The sequence below is a fragment of the Macaca mulatta genome, chromosome 13, assembly GCF_049350105.2.
Source record: "Macaca mulatta isolate MMU2019108-1 chromosome 13, T2T-MMU8v2.0, whole genome shotgun sequence".
NCBI classification, from domain to species: domain Eukaryota; kingdom Metazoa; phylum Chordata; class Mammalia; order Primates; family Cercopithecidae; genus Macaca; species Macaca mulatta.
The window spans coordinates 46,811,365-46,835,975 of record NC_133418.1 but is presented as its reverse complement, the minus strand read 5'-3'; the positions used below and the strand labels follow the sequence as shown (position 1 = coordinate 46,835,975).

Genomic DNA, 24,611 nt, shown 5'->3' with positions numbered 1-24,611 from the left:
AGGAATGCACCTACTTGCTTTTTTTGATTCAGCACCCTTCTTGAAGGGGGGGAAATTCTTCATTTGCCATATGCAAACCCTTATTCCAAGCCCCAAGTCCTCCAGAGGTCCTCATTTATGTCAACAGAGCAAATAAACGTTCCCTGTGGAATCCAAGGGCTGCTGTTTTTGCGAGCATATGAAAGCTTTCTATGAGTATCTCTCTCACTTCCTCCCACTATCTCCTGTAGCAAAGTGATTGTCCTGTCCAGTTAAAAATTTGTTCTGCATGTTACCCCAGGAAGACAAGGAACCCCAAATACAAATTTTCCTCCATTCCTCTAATCACTTTCATGCTTTTCTCAATACACTTCAAGGTCATATTCAAAAGGAGGAAAGTCCTGCCCATCTGTGGCACCTAGCTAAAAATCAGGTTTCTCATCTACTTAACTAAAATGGGTTATGGGAATCTGAGAAAAAGAGATAATCATTTTGTTGCTAGGATGCTCTGAACAAGAGTCACTTTAAGATCTTGGAGACCAGGATATAGACTGGATCAAGACCACAGGCAGAAGAAACAAAAGTACCCATAGGACAGAGATGAAGGCTGATCCCAGACTTTAGACACAGAACAGATTACCATTAGAACAGAGATGAAGGCAAGGTTAGGGGTACTGGGAAATAAAAGTTCATTCTGGAACACCAAGGGTGAATAGGGGGCCCCTTGTTCATTCTGGTATTTCCTCCATTCTCAAGTGGACAATTGTGATGAAATGGGACCTTAAGTGTATCTGGTGAGACAATTTCATGCTGGAACCCTAAGGATGAATGGAGGATGCTCTGTTCAAGAAAGGATAATAGGGAATAAGAGGAGATATCTCTTTTTTGTTTTCTCTGCTTTCTCTTTGCAGATGGGTAATAGCATCTCCATACCACAGGACATGCCCCTCAAATATAGCCCCAAAAACTGGGAAAAGTTTGATTCCCCCAAATCTTGAAACAAACAACTAGGTTTCCTTTGTAATACTGTGTGGCCTAAATACAAACTGGGGGAAAGTTACAAAAGTCAGTCATAGAACCCAGTCAATGCCCTTATACAGAAAATCCTCAAATTAGCCTCCCCAGTGTTTTATAAAAGAGAAGAATAAAGAATAAATAAAGACTAAGAAGAAGAAGAAACATGGACAAGAGGCAGGCTCAGCTATTGACTGGTTTACCAGGCCTGAAGCCCACTTCAGATTGTCCTCAGAATACCTTTGCAAGTAACTGTCATCATCAGTGTGAGAATCCAGGCCACTGGAAGGCAAACTTCCCCAGTGGGATAAATGGAAAAAAGCCCCACCTGACTTGGCCTCTCTGCCGCAAGCTTGGCCACTGGAAACAGGATGGCCCTGAGGTCCGAAGGGCCCTGGGACAGAATCCCAGGCCCTGATGGCCTTGAGCTGAAGGGGCTTTCTCTTCCAGCTGGCTTCCAAATCAGATATGATTATCAACAGAACAAAGCCAAGGGAAACCCTACAGGTAGGAAGTGAAATTACAAATTTCTCTTTTGGGTTTAAGGGCTGCCTACTCTGTGCTAATCTTCTCTGAGCCACTGTCCTCCAAATCCTGTTGGGTAATAAGGGCAAATGGCACCCTGTACCTCCAAAATAAAAGAATCATACTCCTTTGGGGTAAAAACACACTTTCCAAAATGGGTGCCTGCTTAATATTTCTCCAACATCTAAATTCATCTGTTATTTACACATAAGTCTTTAACCAATAATGATAACCTGGAAATTCCAACCTCAGGGGTTTAGAAACAGCCCACACTTATCTTGACAAGTCCTAGCAAACATTTATCTGAGCAATCTTTTATCCCCAGATAAACTGGGGATAACTTCTACAGTAGGTAGATAACCTTGTCTGTTCCCCTCTTTACTGGACTCACATAGCAACATGTAGTAAAATTATAACTTCCTAACAAAAGAAAAAAGACTTCTGTCTAATTAAAAGGTTATAAAAGTAAATAAGTATTTTTGGTAAGGAAGGTAGTAAAGAAAAGAGATTTTGTATAAAAAGAGATTTTGTTTGGTAAATTCTTGTCCTAAACTGAAATAAACGGTTGTTTAAAAAGAGGAATGTTTAGGACGTCAAAAAGTCCAAACATGTCATAAATGGTCCATGTAAGTCATAAGAAGATACATAAAATGGAATTTGTGAAAGTAATGTAGTATAATTTTAAAGGGTATTAGGAGTACTGAATGCTTTAAGGTCATAAATTGATGCTATGAATTTTAATAACTGTACAAATTGCCTGCTTTAAAGTCATTAAATTCTAGGTAAGGACTGGGAACATAAGGAGTCAGCTATGTCCCCTAGCTATCCTGGAAAAAGTCAGGCTTTTATTTTGTTTTGACATCTTCACCTGTCTTAAAATGCAAGGAAACTTCTATGTTCTTGGCCACTTAGTTTGCCAATGCTTCTCTACTAGCTGTATTGGAACTTATACAACAGGCTATGTATTCCTGCATATCTTCATAGCCCTTGGCAATCTCTCTCTTTCAGTACCAATCTATAGGCGTTCCATTATGCCCAGGGTAAGGAGGGTTATCCAGTTAATTCCCCCTTCTCATGGGACTTGGCATTATAACTGGTACAGGACCTGGAATTGCAGGAATTACAGAAGTCTTCTTGACCTATAGCCAACTCTCAAAGAAAATAGCCAACAAGATTGACACCATGGCTAAAACTTTAGTAACTGTGCAAGAACAAATGGGCTCTTTAGCAACCATAGCCTTCCAAAATTGTTGAGGAGTAGATACGTTAATGGCAGCACATAGAGGAATTTGTTTAGCCTTAGATGAAGAATGTTGCTTTTAGGTAAATAAATCAGCAGATGTACATGACAACATCAAACAACTCCTAAATGAAGCCTCTCATTTACGGGAACAAGCCTCTTAGTATTGCTTAAATTGGGAAAGAACCTGGAAATGTTTCTCCTAGTTTCTTCCCTTTTTAGGCCTACTTGTTACTCTCTTATTCTTGCTCCTTTTTGGTCCATGTCTTCTAAACCTAATAATGTGATTTGTCTCTTCTCATCTTTAGGGCATCAAGCTCCAGATTACCCTCAGTGAGGGATACTGGCCTCTCAATATTTAAGATCCACCCTTCTATAAAGAACCCTTAGAATGTCCATTAGTGGGACACAGCAGAGGCAAAATTCTGCCCCGTCTCCCTTGAACCTGGCTGAATAGCACTTTCACCAACCCACAGAGCCACACTACCCTGACAGTTAGCAAGAGTTCAAAACCCATGAAACAACCACCACGGTCCCTTCGTCAGCAGGAAGCAGTTACAGAAGACTGACCTCTGTCTATTTTCCCAAAGAATTGGGTCACAGACTCTTGACAGGGGAAATGTGAGGTAGCTAGGCAGGCATGAGTTGGGCAGGAGAGTGCCCCCCATACTCAGGAATGTCAGGTGCCCATCAGATGATTGTTAAAGTCTCTCTTTAAAATAATAATTGGTTGCAGCCCACACCAGGAAAAGGCAGTCTCCCAATAGTTAGGAAACATCTGAACCTGGTGATAAGCAGATTGCAGATTTCTGATAAGATTTCGGGAGTTAGGCAAGCAAGCTCAACCATGGATACTAAGAGGACAAATGGTGAAATTTAACTGATATATGACCTCCCTCTAAAAACATTCAACTGGTAAGGGAAAAATGCCTCAAATGAGCATGCACACAATTTCAGTAAACACAGTGAATGTGGCCCCTCCCAGGAGCTGGCAGATTACTGTGCTTGTAGACAGACTGCCTCAAGGAAACACCAAGGGAAGAGAAATGCAAACCCCCCCAAGCATGCTAATGTGTAAGTACCCCGAGTCCAAGTGTGGATGAGGTACTTGGCGCTCTCAAGTTGCCTGCTTTTGCCTCCTCCAAGTGTACTTTACTTCCTTTCATTCCTGCTCTAAAACTTGCCTTGGTCTCTCCCTCTGCCTTATGCCCCTGAGCCAAATTCTTTGCTTTGAGGAGGCAAGTACAAAGTTTGCTGCAAACCCGTTGGATTTGCCACAGCTAATGGAATGTTTTTTTTCAAGTTTATAAAAAAAAGAGATTAAAATATGTTTTTATTAGAGACAATATAAATTTATCTACTTTAAAGGTTACTTAAAGTTTGTTTTGAAATGAAAGAAAGATTATATTTATGTATAACCAAATGAATTTAGGCTCAGCATGGTGACACACACCAGTAATGCAAGCACTTTGGGAGGTGGAAGTAGGTGGATTACTGGACCAGCCTGGACAACACAGTGAGATGAAAGAGAAAGAAAGAAAGACAGAAAGAGAGAGAGAGAGAGAGAAATAAGGAAGGAAGGAAGGAAGGAAGGAAGGAAGGAAGGAAGGAAGGAAGGAAGGAAGGAAGGAAGGAAGGAAAGAAAAAAGAAAAAGAGAGAGGGAGGGAGGGATGGAGTGAGGAAGGAGAGAGAGAAGGAAGGAAGAAAGGAAGGAAGGTAGGGAGGAGGGAGGGAGGATAGAGAAAGAAGGAAGGAAGGAAGGGAGGGAGGAAGGGAGGAAGGGAGGGAGGAGAGAGAAGGAAGGAAGAAAGGAAGGAAGGGAGGGAGGGAAAGAAAGAAAGAAGGAAGGAAGGAAGCAAGGAAGGAAGGAAGGAAGGGCATAAGTTGATCTGATATGTTGGAGGGAGAAAAAAATACAAAGGTTTTGTAAGAGGTTATAAAACGGTGGAAATCTTATGTGGTCAAAGTTCATTAATATTAGATTCATTTGTTTATAAGATTTTATTAAAATTAGCCTTAGTACTGATAACACACTAATATAAAATGAAATTCAGCTTTCTCCTTTGAACAAGAATTTCATGTACTATTAATAAGTGATAGTAAAATATTTGGGGGGTTTTGTCAGTAAACTGACAAAAGGAATGGAGGGAGAGTTAGATTCTGTTGGGCTCATACTATTTCATTGGATCTTTTGATTTTGGGGGAATAGTGTCCTCTCTAAAAGAGTACAGGATTTTTCTTTTTAAAATATTTGAAATATCACTCTGCCAAAAGGAATTGACCTGTGGTTCTATTTTGATATTAAACATTTTAAATTTTTGATATTTCACATACTTCCCCAAATCAAATTTCAAATTCTAATGTTGTTTATATTTAAATGTGAATTAATATGTGCTCCAAAATTGTATGATATTCCTAAATTCTTGTATGTTTTGGTATATATTATCAGCCATAATTATGATTGTCATGTTAAATTGTTGTATGCCACATAAATAACCAAATTTTCTTATCAATTGTATCTTTAGCCATGGCTATCTTAAGTCGTTTGTCAAAAAGTGGTTTGCAATTGGCTACAGTCCAAATTTTGCCTTTTTAAGATAGAAAATTATTTTAAAAGACATTTTGACCAGTCCTCTTGAATACAGAAGATCATACAATTGGACTGTTTAAAAAAGTTTCAAAATTTAATTAAATAGCTGATGCATTCATAAGAATTGGCAACCCAACATCAAACAGAACAATAATTAATTACATGGAATTGAACTAGTAGTGGACTAAAATAATTTTTATGACTTTTTTTTAAGAGTGCTAATTCTTTTTATATGATGTTTTCCAGAGTCAAGAAAACCTTTCTTCTTTTGATCTATAGCTCACAGAAATTGGGTAAAGCACATATTTGTGAGGAAAATTAAAATGTTTGCTTTTCTCTTAAACTGACTTCTCCAGAATTTGGGGACTGTTTCTGAGTATTCTTGATTTATGGAAATATAGTCATTTGTATAAATTCAATAAGAATATGTTTTTTTTTTGTTTTTTTTTTTTTTGTTTTTTTTTTTTTGCAACAGTACACAATTGAAGACATTGGTTTTTGTTTGTTTGTTTGTTTTATTTACCAGGGCTTTGACTGGAATGGTGTATTTTAAGATCTGACTACACTCCTTTGAGGAATTACGGTTGACCTCATGGAGCTGATAAAAAAAGCCTTTTGGAAAGACTGGCCTGGTACCTTGTCTACATAGTTCTCTTAAAGATTCCTGATCTTGTGGTAACTAAAGAATGTCACTTCCTGACAGACCCAGGAACCTCAAGATATTTTGGGATGGCAAAATAAGATCATTTCACCCAATTTGTATAGGCACAGTCTCATTGTGAATCACCGTCTTTGCTTCTTGACCTAGAAAGGCTTTTACAAGTCTAATAAGTTATACCTTATGAAAAACGTTCCAGAAAAGCCAATTTTAAAATGCCATATGGCCGTTCACTATCTCTGTTGCACTTTGTGCAAATAATCATGCCAAGTATAACACCAAAACTTGCTTTGCAAGTAAATTGGTCTTACTAAGATTTCTATTTGGTAAAAATTGGGAACTAAAGAGGGAACTATTTTGTTTCAGAGGAAAACTATAAGATACCTGTTATTAGATTCCAGCCCTAACCATTGTTTTGGAGTTTTTATTAGTTTCCTAGTTAGAATCTGAACTCTGGAGTGTAGAATCTGAACTCTGGAGTGATGTGTGATTTTGTCCTAAATACATTATTCTTCTGAAATGCTTTCTATGAAAAATTTTAAGAAAAGGAGAAAATATAAAAGAAAATTGTAGGACTCTTTAAATGTATTATAACAAGGGAGAAGTTAAGCCTTGGAGACTGCTTTACATAGCATGTTTGCAATTGTGCTTCTCAGATTATAGGTTAACTCTCTTCCTCGGTTCTTGTTCTGTAAATGACTAGGACAGACCAGAGACCAGACCTCCCCTTCATTTTAATCACTGATCTTTGTTATAGATTAACTGCCTCCTTCATTATCCTCTACATAACTCAGACCAAATGGCACCCAAGACCCTGTGTAGGTTATATCTTCAGTGTGGAATGTTAAATATACCCTTCCAAAAGAAAAAAACATTTTTACTGGGTGCAGGGCTCATACCTGTAATCACAGTATTTCAGTATTTTAGGAGGCTGAGGCAGGAGGATTGCTTGAGGACAGGAGTTTGAGACCAGCCTAGGGCAGCATAGGGACATGCTGTTTCTACAGATTTTTTAAAAAGTTTGCCAGGCGTGGTGGCACATACCTGTAGTCCCAGCTACTCTGGAAGCTGAAGTAGGAGAATCACTTGAGCCTGGGAATTCAAGGCTGCTGTGAGCCGGGATTACACCACTACACTCCAGCCTGGGTGACAGAGCAAGAACCTGTCTGAAAAAAAAAAAAAAAAAAGGTTGAAAAGACCAACTAAATTAATCAAATCATTGTAACTAGACATTAAGCATTAAATAGAAAGATACTGAACATCTTTTAAACTTCCCTAAATTTCGTCTTTATAATTCAACCCAAACTTCTATAGCTCAGAACACTGACTTCCATTCTTCGGAATCTTAGCTTCCCGGGCAGTCTGCCCTTACATTTTGTGCTTGAATAAACTCTCTTTAAACTAGATACTGACCTTTTAGATTATTTTTAGTTGACAAGACAAAGAAATTAAAATGAACTTTTCAATTGCACTTTAAAGTTTATCAAGATTCTAAGACTATATATTCATTTAATCCTCACAATAAGCCTGTAGGTATAGTTACCAACCTTGTTTTAAAACAAGTTGAGAAACTGAATCTTCAAGAATTTAATTAATTTTTCTAAGCTAATACCGTTAGCAAATAATGAAAGCAGGATTGATTTGGGGTCTCTTAATGCCTAAACCAGCCCTCTTTTCATTATAACAGCATTTTCCAATGTGTGTTCTCTGGAACTGTATTATGAGCAGAGTGAAAAAGAGACCCTGTGCTAAATTAAGTTCTATCAATGTTGAAATAAATAACATTTTCTATATTTTCTAACCAGATGACTCCTCATAATTTATAATATGCTGTCAAATAATTTGAATCTTTTTTAAATTTTTTCTTTAATTTTATTTTTACTTATTTTTATTTTTTGGGATGGAGATTCACTCTTGTTGCCCAGGCTGGACTGTAATGGCGTAATCTCAGCTCACCTCAACCTCCACCTCCTGGGTTCAAGAGATTCTCCTGCCTCAGCCTCCTGAGTAGCTGGGATTACAGGTGTCTGCCACCACACTCAGCTAATTTTGTATTTTTAGTAGACACGGAGTTTTTCCATGTTGGTCAGGCTGATCTCAAACTCCAGACCTCAGGTGAGCCACCCGCCTCCGCCTCCAAAAGTGCTGGGACTACAGACCTGAGCCACCGTGCCTGGCAAATCAACTTTATGTAAGTTTGGGCTTGTTTTATGGCAGAATGAACCCTGAAACTAAAGTTCCTTAGAAATTTCTCTGGGAAATGCTGGACTTTGTGATTCTACACTCCAGAGTTCAGATTCTAACTATCAGTGAAAGAATATCACTGCGTCTGCTTGGAATATGGACTAAGAAAAATACCCCTACTTGGGAGAGTCATTGAGAGCCTATGGTGGATAAATAAAAATGATGCTTTTAATTAATATCAACTATTAGAGAAAACTGGTAATCAACAGGTTAAACATCTGTCTGCCCCTTTGCCTTGTGTAGATGCAAATGAAATATGCAAAATATTTTCTAAAATAGTGTGTGATACTAAAATAACCTAAACTTCAGATGCCATTTGAGAGCCCAAACTGCTGGGGTGGTTTGGGGTAAGCATAGACAGATTTTCAAAATTGAACATTTAGAGCAATTTCTTCTCCAAGTTAGTTTTATTATACCTGATATAAGATTTTTTAAAATGAGGCTGGGCGCAGTGGCTCAAGCCTGTAATCCCAGCACTTTGGGAGGCCGAGGTGGGTGGTTCACGAGGTCAGGAGATCGAGACCATCCTGGCTAACACGGTGAAACCCCGTCTCTACTAAAAATATATAAAAAAAAAAATTAGCCAGGCGTGGTGCTGGGTGCCTGTAGTCCCAGTTACTCGGGAGGCTGAGGCAGGAGAATGGAGTGAACCCGGAAGGCAGAGCTTGCCCTGAGCAGAGATCGCACCACTGCACTCCAGCCTGGGTGACAGAGTGAGACTCCATCTCAAAAAAAAAAAAAAAAAAAAATTTTTAAAAATGAAATTGCTCTCTTATTTCAGAGTATACTCATATTCTTGAGCTTCTAAAAGTTCTCTTTTTTATTTGAGATGAAAACAATTAAAAAAAAAAAAAAGAAAGAAAACAATTACTGCAGTGTATTATGGTGAATTACATCTAAAAATCCAAACCATTTCTGCAGCAAATTCTATTTAACTGTCCTAATATCCTCTTTTAATATTGGTTTCACTAGAGAGATAAAAAATTAAATGTTTGCCAGAGTGATGCATTAATAACTCAAAACCCTTAATTATAGCAGTGCCCAATTTAATTAAATCCTACATTACAAACTGTCGGCCTTCATATCATGGACCCCAAGTTGAATGGTTTATAGCTGAGCTATTAAAAAAGTTATTTCATATTTCAGAATATGATACAAGTTCTTCACTTAAGAGAGAATAATCTTTGTTTTCAACTGGAAAAAAATACTCTATACAAACCCAACATTGACAATGTAGGCATAGCTTTTATTTCATTAAAAATATTCTTGCACACTTCTTTGATAATTTCTGTTACCCTAAATTAGTAACTTTTGAAAATGAAACAAAAGATGCCAGAAAGGAAGATAAAGAAGGTGTCTCATGTAAATTTTCTCTACATAAATATAAAGAACTTAATTTAAATTTTAAGAACTAAATGAATAGCAATCTGTGTATTCAAATACTACTTGTTTTTAAAGTGATATTGATTCTCTGAAAAAGCTCTTAAACTGTACTCTTTTTTCTCCCTTATCACATGATTATTATGGGTCTCAGGATTAGAATAATGGATTACAAACTTGAGCATGAATGAGAATCACCTGGAGGGCTTGTTAAAAACAGATTTCTGGGCCCCTTTCACATAATTTCTGATGCAGTAGCCTGCGAATAGCTCAGGAATTTTATTTCCTACAAGTTTCTAGGTAATACTGATTCTCCTGGTCCTTTTATACTCATGGTGGGCTCCTCTGACAACTGATAGTTTAGGCTAAGGAGAAGACTCAGAGTTTGCTCAGCTATATATGATAGTCAGTGTGGCGGCTGATCATTTCAGAAAGACAGCCATGGATTTAGGGTGGGGATTTGAGTCAGAAGGCTTTCGGCCATGTGGGCAATAAACCAATTGTGCCTACATAATGAAGTCTCCATAAGACTGGATCCTAAACCTCAAGTGAACTTCTGGGTTGGTAATACCCCAGGCATATTTTCACACATGAATATCAGCAGGTAATACATCCTGAGGACAATGCAAATTTCAAATTTAGAACTCTCCGGCAGTCAGCCCTATGAGTCTCTCTCTTTAGCGGATTCTAGTTTGTAAACTTTCCCCTTAATAAGTACATCCATGAGTATAAATACCCATAAGTATAGTAGCTCTCAATGCATTCCATGGGTCTTTTTAGTGAATTATTAAACATGAGTGTGGTTTTAAAAGTTGTCTTGTAGGACTCTCTTTTTTTAACTTTGGACTCTTCCCTGTAACCTAATTTCTTGCAGCTGGAGTCAGAAGTTTTGGGCAGATTTGACATTCTGGAGAACTGTGCCTTAAACCTCAAAGTCCAGTTTACTCTAGGTTTGGGGGTGGAAAAATGAAAGAGGGGAAGTGAATAAAAGAAAGAATGACGGTGAGGAGAGTGAGAGAGAGAGAAAACAAGTGGCCATGGGATGCCATGAATGAGGGTGAAACCACTTTATTTGTGCCTCAGAGGATACTTTTACCCTCAGTACAGGTGTCCCTCAATATCTGTGGGTGATGGGCTCCAGGACCCCTGAAGACATCAAAATTTACTTATGCTCAAGTCCGTGATATAACAAGGTGTAGTATTTTCATGTGACCTACACATATCTTCCCGTCTATTTTGTCATCTTTACTTATTACACCTAATAGCAATTAAATACTGTGTGAATAGTTGTTATATTATGTTGTTTAGAAAATAATGACAAGAAGAAAAAGTCTGTACATGTTCAGGAGAGACATACTCATCTATTTTCTTTTTAAAAATATTTTCAATCTGCGGTTAGTGGAATCTAGGGACGTAGAGCCCATGAGTATGTAGGAACCACTGTATTAGCTTTTCGCCATATACCACTAATCTCCGTATCACTGTAGCTAGTTACACCTCCTAGGAGACAAAAGAAAACCTGAGTGACAGCTTTTGGTGTTGCCATCTTCATTATGCTAATATAATCTATCTCCTAGATTTCTATGTATCTCAAAATCTACAATGCTACATCTTATAAATTCCTGTGTTTTAGACATCCTATGGTTTCTGGAATATTTAAAGTATTGAAGGATCCAGAAACATTATATCAAAAAGTTAGATAGTATCCATTTTATGTATTAAAAGGGAAAGAAAATCATTTGTTTTTCTTTTATATGCTTGTCATAAGAGCCCGCACTACCTCCAAACAAGATATAAAAATGCCAACAGAATACTTCTCCTTTGAGATAGAGAGAGCTTCTATAAAGGGAGAAAAAGTAAGCTGAGTACTCTTCAGTTCTTTAGGGGTTGTGTCAGGGGGTGTCAGGGGTGGAGAAGGTCCACTTGACTGAGGAATTTAGAGAGGAAAAATAGTGTTAATTTAAATTTCTTCTTTCTCCTCAGTAAAGTTTACTCTAATACTGTTGAGTATCTCTAGAGCAATATTAAGAATCTCTCAAATGAATTCACTGAGATGTGACAAATAATTGCCATTGATGGCAACTGTGTGGCACTTTAGAGTACAACTATGTGATGTGTTATATTTTTCTGAATATTTTATATGTTCATTACTTACTTTAAATTGTGTTTATTCTCTTCAACTACAGATTTTTCAGTGGAGTTGTAAATTTTATGTACAAGTTCAAGAAAGAACTGGACACTTTCTATATGCAGAGCTCTGTGCCAGACTTTGTTCTGGATAAAAAACGAAGGAAAAATGACAAAAAGTGTCTACTCAGAAGGCACTAGAAAAGAACAACTGTGGCTGCAATGGTTTCTATTTAGCATGGTAACGAAGTAATTACAATTCTTTCATTATATTTGAATCCTCTAAGCTCTTTGCATATACTTGGTCCTCAAAAATATTAATTTAATGCTTAAACTTTTTATAGCTTTAAAGTTAAAAAAAATGCATATATTGGCGGGGTACAGTGGCTCGCGCCTGTAATCCCAGCACTTTGGGAGACCAAGACCATCCTGGCTAACACAGTGAAACACCATCTCTACTAAAAATACAAAAAAATTAGCCAGCCATGGTGGTGGGCGCCTGTAGTCCCAGCTACTTGGGAGGCTGAGGCAGGAGAATGGCCTGAACCCAGGAGGTGGAGCTTGCAGTGAGCCAAGATCGTGCCCCTGCACTCCAGCCTGGGCGACAGAGCGAGACTCTGTCTCAAAAAAAAGAAAAAAGCATATATTTATGAGCATCCCATTTAGGTGGACTAATTCTAAGGGGAACATAAAGGAGAGAGCTCTGTTCCAAAAAATAACTGAAAAAATTACTTCTGCAATTATTTAATTCTGTAAAATAAAAATACAAAAAATGCATGCATCTTCATCTCAAGGAAAGATGGATATCGATACAGAATTTTTACAGATGCACACAATGAAGAATAAATATTATTTATTACCCACATTTTCTGAAACTGTGTTTGATAGTAGTACTCTGACTCCCCTTCCTCAAAATTTATTCTGCTGCTTTTGTATTTTATATGTATTTAATCATTTCAATTAAATTGGTGATCCCTGGGATTTTAAAATTAGATATGATTTTATACAAAGATCTTTCAAAGCTCTTAGTAGAAGTATGGAGTAGTGAGAAAATGTGGTTTGAAGTGGGTTTATTTTTCTGTTTCTTTATAATGATACATTTTAATAACTTTTTAATGTTTTAATGTCAAAAATATATGTCTTCACCATCTTCTAAAATAATCATCTATATACCTAGAAAAATGAGTATAAGATCTACATGAGGAAAACTACAAAACTTTTAAGAAAAATATCAAAAAACTAAGTGGAGATATTCTATATTTGCATGTAGAAAGACTCAATACTGTCAAGATGTTAGTTCTTTTCAATTTGATCTAGAGAATTAATGCAATCCCAGTAAAAATACCAGTGAATTACTTTGTGGATATCAATAAACTGATTCTAAAGTTTGTATGGAGAGGCAGAAGATCAGAATAGCCAACACAATACTTAAGGAGAAAAACAAAGTTGGAAGACTGATACTACCAACTTGAAGACTTACTATACAGCTACAGAAATCAAGCCAATGTGTTCTTGGTAAAAGAATGATTACATAGATTAAATGAACTAGAATAAAAATCTTCAAAATAGACCAACATAGAGTCAACTGATCTTTGACAGAGGAGACTGTGCAATACAATGAAGAAAAGATGGTCTTTTTCAACAAATGATGTTGGAACAACAGTCATTCTACATGTAACAAAAATTAATCTAAATACAGATTTTACACTCTTCACAAAATTAACAACAACAAAAAAACTGGATTACAGACCTAAACGTAAAACACAAACCTATAAAACTCCTGGACCATAATGTAGGAGAAAATCTTGGGTTTGGTGATGGCTTTTTTTTTTTTTTTTTTTTTTGCGGTGAGGGGGGATGGAGTCTCGTTCTGTCACCCAGGCTGGAGTGCAGTGGCATGATCTCAGCTCACTGCAACCTCTGCCTCCTGAGTTCAAGTGATTCTTCTGCCTCAGCCTCCCAAGTAGCTGGGATTACAGGCTCACACCACCACACCTGGCTAATTTTTGTATTTTTAGTAGAGAGGGGGTTTCACCATGTTCATCAGGCTGGTCTCAAACTCCTGACCTCGTGATCCTCCCGCCTCACCCTCCCAAAGTGCTAGGATTACAGGCGTGAGCCACCATGCCTGGCCAGCTTTTTAGATATATCACTAAAGGCTCAATCTGTGGGAAAAAAAATTAATAAATTGGACAAAATTAAAATATAAAACTTCTGCTCTCTGAAAGACACTGTCAAAAGGACAAGAAGACGAGCCACAGCCTGGGAGAAAACAATATTTGTGAAAAATGTATCTGATAAAGAATTATTTAAAATACCCAAAGAACACTTAAAAGTCAGCAATAAAAAAAAAAATGAACAACTCAGTTACAAAATGAAGCAAGGAATTAACAAACACCTCATCAAAGAAGATATTTTGATGGCTAATAAGCATATGAAAAGGTGTTCTACATCATATGACATTAGAGAAACAAAAATTAAAATAACAATAATATATATTACTACACATCTATTAGAATGGCCAAAATCCAGAACACTGAGAACACCAAATGCTGGTAAGGATGGGCAGCAACAGGAACTCTCATTCAGTGCTGGTGGAAGTGCAAAATGGTCCAACCACTTTGGGAGAAATTTGGTTGTTTCTTACAAACTAAATACACTGGTACCTTACAACCCCAAAATTGTGCCCTTTGATATTTACCAAAAGAAGTAAAAAATGTATGTCCATGTAAAAATCTGCACTCTGATTATTAGAGTACCTTTACTTGTAATTGTCAAAACTAAGGAACAATCAAGATTTCCTTCATCAGGGAAATAGGTAAATTGTGTTACATCCAGACAACGGCATATTAATTAGTGCCAAAAAGATATGAGCTATTACGCCATTAAAATGTTCTTCAATGCATATTACTAAGTGAAAACCGGCCTGAACAGGCTGCATATCATTTAATTCCCAATATAAGGAAGATATTCTGGAAAAACAAAGCTATGAAGACAGTAAAAAGATCAACGATTGATAGGAATTGGAAAGGAGGAAGGAATGAATATGTGTAGCATACAGGATTTTTAGGGTAATGACCACTACTCTGTATGATACTACAATGATGGATTCATGTCATTGGAATGTATAACACAAAGAGTAAACTCTAATGTAAAATATAGACTGGTTGATAACCATGTATCAGTGTAGGCTTCATCAAGTATAATGAAGGTAAAATGGTGGTGAAGCATATTGATATTGGGGGAGAATATGCTTGTGGGAGGCTGGGGTATATGGGAAATCTCTGTACCTTCTAATCAGTTTTGTGGTGAATCTAAACTCCTATGACAAATAGTCTGCATATATGCATGTATTTTTGTATCTGTCTATCTATCCATCCATTATGATGTCAATAGTTATGGTATTCTATTGTATGACTGGAGCCTAATAGACTTAATCCTAACCTATATTGTATTACTGACTTGAGCTGTTTCAAAACTTTCAAGATAAAATTTAGTAACGGGAAAGAAAGCTTGTTATAGTATAAAGGTAACTAATAAAAGTAAAAGAAATGATGAAGTTAGAAACCCAATATTGAGTGCTAAAACTAGTCTCAGTGTCTGTGTAAAAAGTACTGTTACATTACAAAGGGGAAAAATACAGTGAAGAAAATTGGAGAATACCATATTAATTATATCATCAAAACTAATATCACTATTATGGAAGCAAATTCCATGTTCCCGCTAATACAATGCACTGAAATGGACACATTGTTTCAGTTGTGTACCTGCCAAAAGTATATACATCGAATTGCTAATGAGTAAACATCCAACAGAATTAAACAGAGAGACATTCAACAAAACAACTGGCCAATGATGTAAGGTACAGAAACAAATGTAAAGGCTCAGGATTTTCTCTGAATTAAAGTTGACTAAAAACACATGTTAAGTAAATGCAATGTGAATCCTGTATGGGAAAAAGTCATCAGTCTTTAATGGCATTATTAGGCATTTGAAACAATTTGAGTATGAATATGAGGCAATCGTGTTGCATTTATATTTCTTCAGTTTTGGCAAAGAAACTAAACTTAACATAATTTTCTTCTTGTGATATTAGAATTAAATTATTAAGAGGCAAGGAACAGAATTTCTATTTTCTTGTTTTCAAAAGAAAAAATATATATCATACACATACACAAAAGTATACATACATATGCAAACATATTTTAGATACTGAGAAAATATCTAAAAGAAGATAAATAAGAAAGAGAATGAGAGGAGAGGGAGAAGAAGAAAAACAGAGAAAATAGGAGCAAAATATGAACAAATCAAATAGGGGCATACACGGAAAATCCTGGTGAAAGTTATTATATTAATCCTTGTAAATGTTATAAATTTGAAATTACATAAATTTACACACAAAAAAGAAAATACCTGCACAGTTATGACAAACATAAAACAATTTTATTATTTTATTCACAGGAAAAATTCCTACAAGAATCTTTTCTTATTTAGTAACGCATATAAATAAACTTTTGAATATAGAATTTCATTTTACTTGATTTAAAATTATAAACTAATTATGAAAGTATTTCAGTAGTTGCCATCCAGAACTTTGGTCTATTTCTCAATTTGTACCTACATTTCTCTTTTTATTTCACAATAATGCTTGATAGTGTTTGTGTGTGTCTATGTGGGCGGGCGGCGGGGAGCGTGGGAGGTGGAGTAGTTTATTGAGAGACCTGGTCATTTCTTGTTGATAAATAGGCATGCAGATCGAAATATAGACGTTTGTTTGTTTGTTTGTTTGTTGAGACAGAGTCTCACTCTGTCACCCAGGCTGGAGTGCAGTGGCGCCATCTCGGCTCACTGCAAGCTCGGCCTCCTGAGTTCATGCCAGTCTCCTGCCTCAGCCTCCCTGGTAGCTGGGACTACAGGCGTGTGCCACCACGCTGGGCTAATTTTGTGTGTGTGTGTGTGTGTGTGTGTGGGTGTGTGTGTGTGTGTATTTTTAGTAGTGACGGGGTTTTACCGTGTTAGCCAGGATGGTCTCGATCTCCTGACCTTGTGATTCGCCCGCCTTGGCCTCCCAAAGTGCTGGGATTACAGACGCGAGCCACCGCGCCTGGCCCGAAATATAGTTTTATCTGTCTTTGTCATCTCTGCCTCTGTCCTTCTCTCTCAATCTTAAATACACAAATAGATATTACTGATGCAATATTAAATAAAATAAACTTTTGCTTGTATATAATTTCAGTTTCTGCAAATATACAGATATATAGAGATTTTAGGATTTTCTAAACTAAAACTGTCTATTCCAGTAAGGAGTAATGAGTGACTCCTGAATTAGAGGTGATTTCCTTTTTTTTTTAAATTTAATTTTTGATCTCTATCTTTTGTACAGACATGGTCTTGCTTTGTTATTCAGGCTGGTCTCAAATTCCTGGCTTCAAGCAATTCTCCTGACTCAGTCTCCCAAAATGCTGGCTGGGATTATAGACATAAGTCACCATGCCCAGCCTAGAGAGGATTTTCTACAAGAATTTCTATAGCATTTAAAGAGACAGGAATTGCAAAAACTCTAAGTAATTTTATTGAACTATACCACAACTTCCTAGTTGGACTGAATGCACCATGAGTTGTTCAGGAGTAGTAATTTGCAGCATAACATGAATGCCCTGACATTAATGCAGTATAACTTTGCCCTTCACTTTATGTATGTGTGTATTGGCTGCCTTTGTGCTCTTTCAACAGCTATTGAAGAGATTATTTACCCTTCACACCGTGTCTTTCTTTATCTTCACTCTATCAAATGGCCTTTTTGCATCCATGAATTGACTCATTAGAGGAGTTGCAAATGTGGTAAATTCTATGAGAAGAGCACATCATTGTCTAGAACCTGAAAAAATATTGCTTTTGGTTTGAAAAGCAGTTTGGATAAAATAAGGCTTTTAACACAATGGTCTTTTAATGTGCTCAAAAATTTTATCTTGCTTAGTAAAATTTAATAATTTTCTCTATACTTATTCATTGTTATGCTATTTTTTCTAAATATTTAATATTTTGCTATTTTAAAAATTCATCATTTTTTAATTATATTTTCTACCCAATTATTACTGATGTAAGAAAAAACAATTGTTGGCTGGGCACGGTGGCTCAAGCCTGAATTCCCAACCCTTTGGGAGGCCAAGGCAGGTGGATTGCCTGAGCTCAGGAGTTCGAGACCAGCCTGGGCAACACAGTGAAACCTCGTCTCTAGTAAAATACAAAAAAATTAGCTGGGCATGATGGAATGAACCTGTAATCCCAGTCACTTGAGAGGCTGAGGCAGGAGAATTGCTTGAACCTGCGAGACGGAGGTTGCAGTGAGCTGAGATTGTGCCATTGCACTCCAGCCTGGGCAACAGAGTGAGATGCCATCTCAAAGAAAAAAAAAAAGTAGAAGTAAAAGAAAAAGCTATTGTTTTAGAATTCCATTACATGAAAACTTCTCTTGAGTGTCTTACATTATTTTCATTGTTGACTTAAATAATTTGGGTCTTTGTTTAAAACAGTTATTCATTAGTAGATAAAGAAAGTATGCTTGTATTCTTAATTAGGTTTAAGTTTATATACAAAATGAATGTTGTATTTTTTCAGAAGTCTTTTTTGGCTATCCAGGTAATGGTAATTTCTTATTTTCTTATTGATGTCATTGATTATATAAATTTATTCACTAGTATTGGATAAACTTTATGCTTTTATTATAGTTCATTTATGATAATGCTCTGTTATTTTTCAAGTACTCTATAGAAACAGCTTTTTAAATAATAATGAGAAAACTTTGATATGTGCCAGATATATTCAAGACTTTGGGGTACCTACATAAATCAGGCAACATTGCTATGTCCAATTAAAGACATAACTTGCTGCTTCAAAAGATCTGCTTGGCTAACATATTAAACCCAGGAATTTCTGACTTTAAAGCTTGAACTCTTGTTTTTTTTTTTTTTTTTTTTTTTTTTTTCTTATCACACTCAACTGCCGTTTTCAATATTGTGATGTCACTTAAGTATCCTCTAGGGAAGCTAAAGGCCTCCAGAATTTACCAGATAAGGTTAAGAGATAATTCTTATGTTATTTTCAATATTACTGAGCTAAGAAAAAAAATTTAATTTTTTAAATGTACTCAGTACTTATAACAAACATTGGTATATGGACATAAATGTTGGACAATTACAACACAAATACAGACTCTATATTTCAAAATATCATATTGTACGCCTTAAATACAGATAATATTTCTGTCAATTAAAAAATACTATAGCACCTATAAAAAGAAATAATTTTCAAAATATTGAAAACAAATGAATTATGTCAAGAAAGGCTTTCCAATTATTAATATTATTAATATTAATGACAGAAGAATACATGGAATACAATAATTTTTTTAATATTAAAGCTAGATTGATTTTTGTGTGAGTTAGACAGCTACCTCATATTTTACACAAAAATAATTATAGGAAGCTTAAATATTTAAGTTTGAGATAAAAAATTGCAACACATTAAAAATAAACAGATACTAAAAATTAATCACTGTGTCAAAACAAAAATCCACAGATTATGGAAAAATGTCGATATGAGGTAAAAGTTGTTTACTATGTATGCTAATAGACATACTTTCATCAGTTTAAAAATAAATATAAGAAAGAAAACTTTTAGAGACATGATCTCACTCTGTTGCCCAGACATGATCACTGGATGAATGGATGAATTTCAGAGACACAATCCTAGCTCACTGCAGCCTTGAATTCCTGGGCTCAAGAAATCCTCCCATCTCAGCCTCCCAGCATGCTGAGATTACAGGTGTCAGCCACTGCACCTTAATTTTAAATGAATCTTTAAAATTAAGTTTAATAAAATCATGCAAATCTCAGTTTTACATGTACAAATGCCTTTAAAAAGTTATTATTAAAGAAAAATTCTATAAACATATGCAAAGTTTAATTTTATTATTAATCAAAAAACACAATAATAGGAATTTTTTATTGTAAACTGGCAAAAGTAGAAATGATGGCAATGCCCAGTGTTATTAAGACCTTTGGAAAAAAAAAAAAAAAAAAGACCTTTGGAAAATGGTTAAATTCATAAACTCTTGAAGGAAGGGTAAATTTGAAGAGAAAAATCTCAAGGGAGAGGGACCAAAATGCAGACAACATCATAAAATTCTTTGAAAAATGACATATACTTGTTTCAGCTCACCTTTTTAAAGAGTACATCCTATGAAAGCAAACAACATGTTTTCAGAGTTCTATATTCATGTTATATTCATTATGAATTTTATATAGAAATCAATAAATTGTAAGAACGTTTAAATATCCAATACAATGTGATTAGATAAACAAAATATGGTACACTAATAGAAGGAAAAACTCAAGCAGTATCTCCCAAGAGGAGATGAATAATAAAATTGAAATAGTTAATGAAAAACATACATTTAGTATTTTGTTAGTCTTGAATATGATTGCAGCCTTTTTTTAAAAAACCTTTCAACTTAGACTTTTTAATCAAAATGTAATGTGGGTTAATAACAGACATTTTAAAAATCACAGGTAATATGGTTTTGATCTATGTCCCCACCCAAATCTCGTCGAAACATAATTCCCAGCATTGGAGGTGGGGCCTGGTGGGAGGTGATTGGATCATAAGAGTGGTTTCTCATGATTTAACACCACCACTCCTCACTCCTCTCCTCAGGATAGTGAGTTCTCAAGGTAGCTGGATGTTTAAAAGTGTGTGCACCTCCCCCATCTCTCTTCCTTCTGCTCTGGCCACATCAAACCTGCTTGCTTCCCCTCCAGCTTCTGCCATAATTGTAAGTTTTCTGAGGCTTCTCCAGAACCATATGCTGCCATGTTTCCTGTAGAGCCTGCAGAACCATGAGCCAATTAAACCTCTTTTTGTTATCAATTAGTCTCAGGTTTTTCTTTATAGCAGTGGAAGAATCGACTAATACAGAAAACTGGTACCAAGGAGTAGACCATGGCAATCAAGGTACCCGAAAATGTGGAAGCAGATTTAAAACTGGGCAATGGGCAGAGTTTGGAACAATTTGGAGGGCTCAGAAGAAGACAGGAAGATGAGGGAAAGTTTGGAACTCCCTAGAAACTGGTTACATTGTTGTGACCAAAATGCTATAGTGATACGAACAGTGAAGTCCAGGCTGAGGAGGTCTCAGATGGAGATGAGGAACTTATTGGGAATGGAAGTAAAGGTCACTTTTCTTATGTCTTGGCAAAGAGTTTGGCTATATTACACCTCTGCTCTAGGGATCTATGGAATTTTGAACTTGAGAGTGATGATTTAGGGTATCTGGCAGAAAAAATTTCTCAGCAGCAAGGCATTCCAAAAGTGGCCTGGTTGCTTCTAACTACCTATACTCATATGTATGAGCAAATAAATGACCTGAAATAGGAACTCAATGTTAAAAGGAAGCAGAGCATGTTTGGGAAATTTGCACCCTGGCCATGCAGTAGAAAAGAAAAACCCATTTTCTGGGGAGGAATTCAAACTGGCTACAGAAATTTGTATAAGTAAAGAGGAGCCAAGTGCTGATATCCAAGACAATGGGGTAAAGGCCTCAAAGGTATTTCAGAGACCTTCTTGGCAGCCCCCTTCCATCACAGGCCCAGAGGCCTAGGGGGACTGAATGATGTATGTGAGGCCCAGGGCTCCACTGCTGTGGAGCCTCAGGACACTGCCTCCGGTATTCTGGTGGCTCCAGTTCCAGATGTGTCTCCTACTCCAGCTTTGGATTAAAGGGGCCCAGAAACAGCTTAGGTTGATGCTCCAGCAGGTGTAAGCCAGAAGCCTTGGTGGTTTTCCCAAAATGTTAAGCCTGCTGGTGTGCGGAGTGCAAGTGTTGAGGCTTGGGAGCCTCCAACTGGATTTCAGAGGATGTATGGAAATGCCTGGATGTGCAGGCAGAAGTCTGGTACAGAAGCAGAGCCCTCAGGAAGAAGCTCTTCTAGGGCAGAGCAGAAGAGAAATGTGGGGTTGGAGCCCCCACACAGAGTCCCCACTGGGGCACTGTCTAGGTGAACTATGGGAAGAGGGCCTCCATCCTCCAGACCCCAGAAAGGTAGATCCACTAACAGCTTGTGCCATAAGCCTGGAAAAGCTGGAGGCACTCAATGCCAAAAATGAAAGAGCCACAGGTGCTATACCAGGGACGGAGATGCCCAAGGCTCTGGGAGCCCATCTCTTGCATTAGCTTGCCTTCAATGTGAGGCATGGAGTCAAAAGAGATTTTGGAGCTTTAAGATTTAATGACTGCCAAGCTGTGTTTTGGACTTGCATGGGGCCTGTGGCACTTTTTTTTTTTTTTTTTTTTTTTTTTTTGGCCAATCTCTCTCATTTGGAATGGGAACCTTTACCCAATGCCTGTAACCCCATTCTATCTTGGAAGTAACTAACTTATTTTTGATTTTACAGGCTCAAAGGCAGAAGGGATTTGTCTTGTCTCAAATGAAACTTTGGACTGGGACATTTGAGTTAAGGCTGGAATGAGTCAAGAGTTTGGGGGACTGTTGTGAAGGGATGATTGTGACACAGCCAGGTGGGAGCAGGTCCCTGGCAAAACTCCAGCCAGCCTGCACACTGCAGTGGAGCCTCAGGAAGTTTGCAACATCTACAACAAGGAGGAACCTGACACCTTCTCTTCCTGGGATTCAAACTTCAAGGCAGGAAGCACTCTAGCAGGCACTCTGGCCTTGAAGAGAGTCCCTGTTTCCCGGTTTCCTTCATTTTTACTCAGTAAAACCCTGTCTTACTCACCATTTAAATTGTCTGTAACCCTGAATTTTCATGGCCATGGAACAAAAAACCCATATTTAGCTGAATTAAGAAAAATTCCTTTTAAAACATGAGAAGGGAATGAGATTTGGAAGGGGCCAAGTGCAGAATCATATGGTTTGAATCTGTGTGCCCACCCTAATCTCATGTTGAAATGTAATTCCCAGTATTAGGAGGTGGGGCCTGGTGAGAAGGGAGGTGATTGAATCATGAGAGCAGTTTCTCATGGTTTAACACCATTCCTATGACAATGCTGTCATAGGCATCGTGAGTTCTCATGGGACCTAGTTGTTTAAAAGTGTGTACACTTTCCCCTCTCTCTTCCTTTTGCTCTTACCATGTAAGACCTGCCTGCTTCTCCTCTACCTTCTGCCATGATCATAATTTTTCTGAGGCCTTCCCAGAACCAGATGCTGCCATGCTTTCTGTACAGCCTGCAGAACCATGAGCCAATTAGACTTCTTTGCTTTATAAATTACCCAGTCAGTCACAGGTATTTCTTTACAGCAGTGTGAGAAGGAATGCAACAAGGGAGGCTAAAGAAAATAATTTAAATCACTCTGAAGTAAATAACCACAAATATTTATATATACATACATATATTTTTTCAAAAATAAAGAAATTAAAATGAGTAAGAGTTCAGCTGTGGCACTTGTTGGAAGACTGTGAAAAGCACAAATTCCAATTATTTGAAAGAAATCTTTAATCCTAAAGTATTGTGATAGCATCACTGTTACCATTGCTTTTTAAATAATAATTTTTTGTGTGTAGAATTTTTGAAGAGCCAGTGAGGTAACAGGGAGTTTCCATTTAAAAAAATTTATAGAATTTTGTTTTCCTAAACTCTAATTAAATTCTTATTAAATAAATTAGGAAAATAATGTAGTTTAAAAATACATTTGATTTCTTATTTTTCACTTGTTGACCTACGAGAAAAAGACTGAAGCACAAAATATAATTTTAAGAGTTTACATGAACCAGAGTGAGGTTAGCTGTGTAGGGCACACTTCCAAGTAGTTTTGGGGAGAGCTCCATCAACCCTTGTTACCAACTGGTTTTTAAAGGCAAAGAAAACAAGGAGTGGACTGATACAAGGTTATCTAATAGGAATTCTCATTGACTACAGAGATATCGATTAGTGATTGGCTATACATTATTGAGTTAATGTTATGAGTTAGGGTGCCCATCACATGGGATTTAAAGGCTTCTTGGCATCAGTTAATCTAGAACTCACATAGCAAGTGCCTTTAAGAGGTAATTGTTTTGCTCTAATGGGAGAGATGTGACTGCTATTTCATTCAAATTCCTTTCTGGGTCTCATAATTTACAGGAGCTCACATTCCTCAGATAAAAATGTACTTTTTTTCTTCACAGATTAAACTGTCATTTATTTTAAATGATAGTATCAAAAGGATTGCTTGTTACAGTTAAAAATAATACAAGTTCAAAGTAGTCATAAGGTTGTGTTATTTGTGAATATGTCAGAGGCATTTGAACCAGAGTGATCTATCCAGAAGAGGCACTGGCTGGGTAAAATGAGACTGACCTGCTGGGCTGCATTCCCAGGAACCTAGGCATTCATAATCATAAGATGTTGATGGTCAAGGGAACAGATTAATAATGTTTACTAAACAGACCCAGGACTTAACAGACCCAGAAAGTGTCCTGATGTCCCCACATCTTAAAGACAAAAGCATTCTTAGTTTAAGAATATTTTGCTTTAAGATAATTATGTAGATTTTTGCAAAATCAGTAGAATTACACAAAGATTAACAATCCTTTGTCATGAGCCCTAGTGGTATAGCATATATACATATACATATGTGTGTATACATATATGCACACATATATGTGTGTGTTTGTGTGTGTGTATATATACACACACACAAATATTTGTGTGTTTGTGTGTGTGTATGTGTGTGTGTGTGTGTGTGTAGATATATATATATGATATGGTTTGGCTATGTCCCCACTCAAATCTCATCTTGAATTGTAACTCCCACAATTCCCATGTGTCATAAGAGGGACCAGTGAGAGGTAA

General features: G+C 36.8%; 1 long non-coding RNA gene across 1 annotated transcript in view; it reads right to left on the bottom strand.

Annotated features, from left to right (window-relative positions):
* LOC114671927 (uncharacterized) overlaps window positions 1–24,611 on the bottom strand; it is a 554,342-nt gene that overhangs the window by 78,937 nt on the left and 450,794 nt on the right. Inside the window, exon 3 of the long non-coding RNA XR_003722093.2 lies at window positions 7,052–7,173. This is a non-coding gene — a long non-coding RNA (uncharacterized LOC114671927). The remainder of the gene's footprint in view (window positions 1–7,051; window positions 7,174–24,611) is intronic.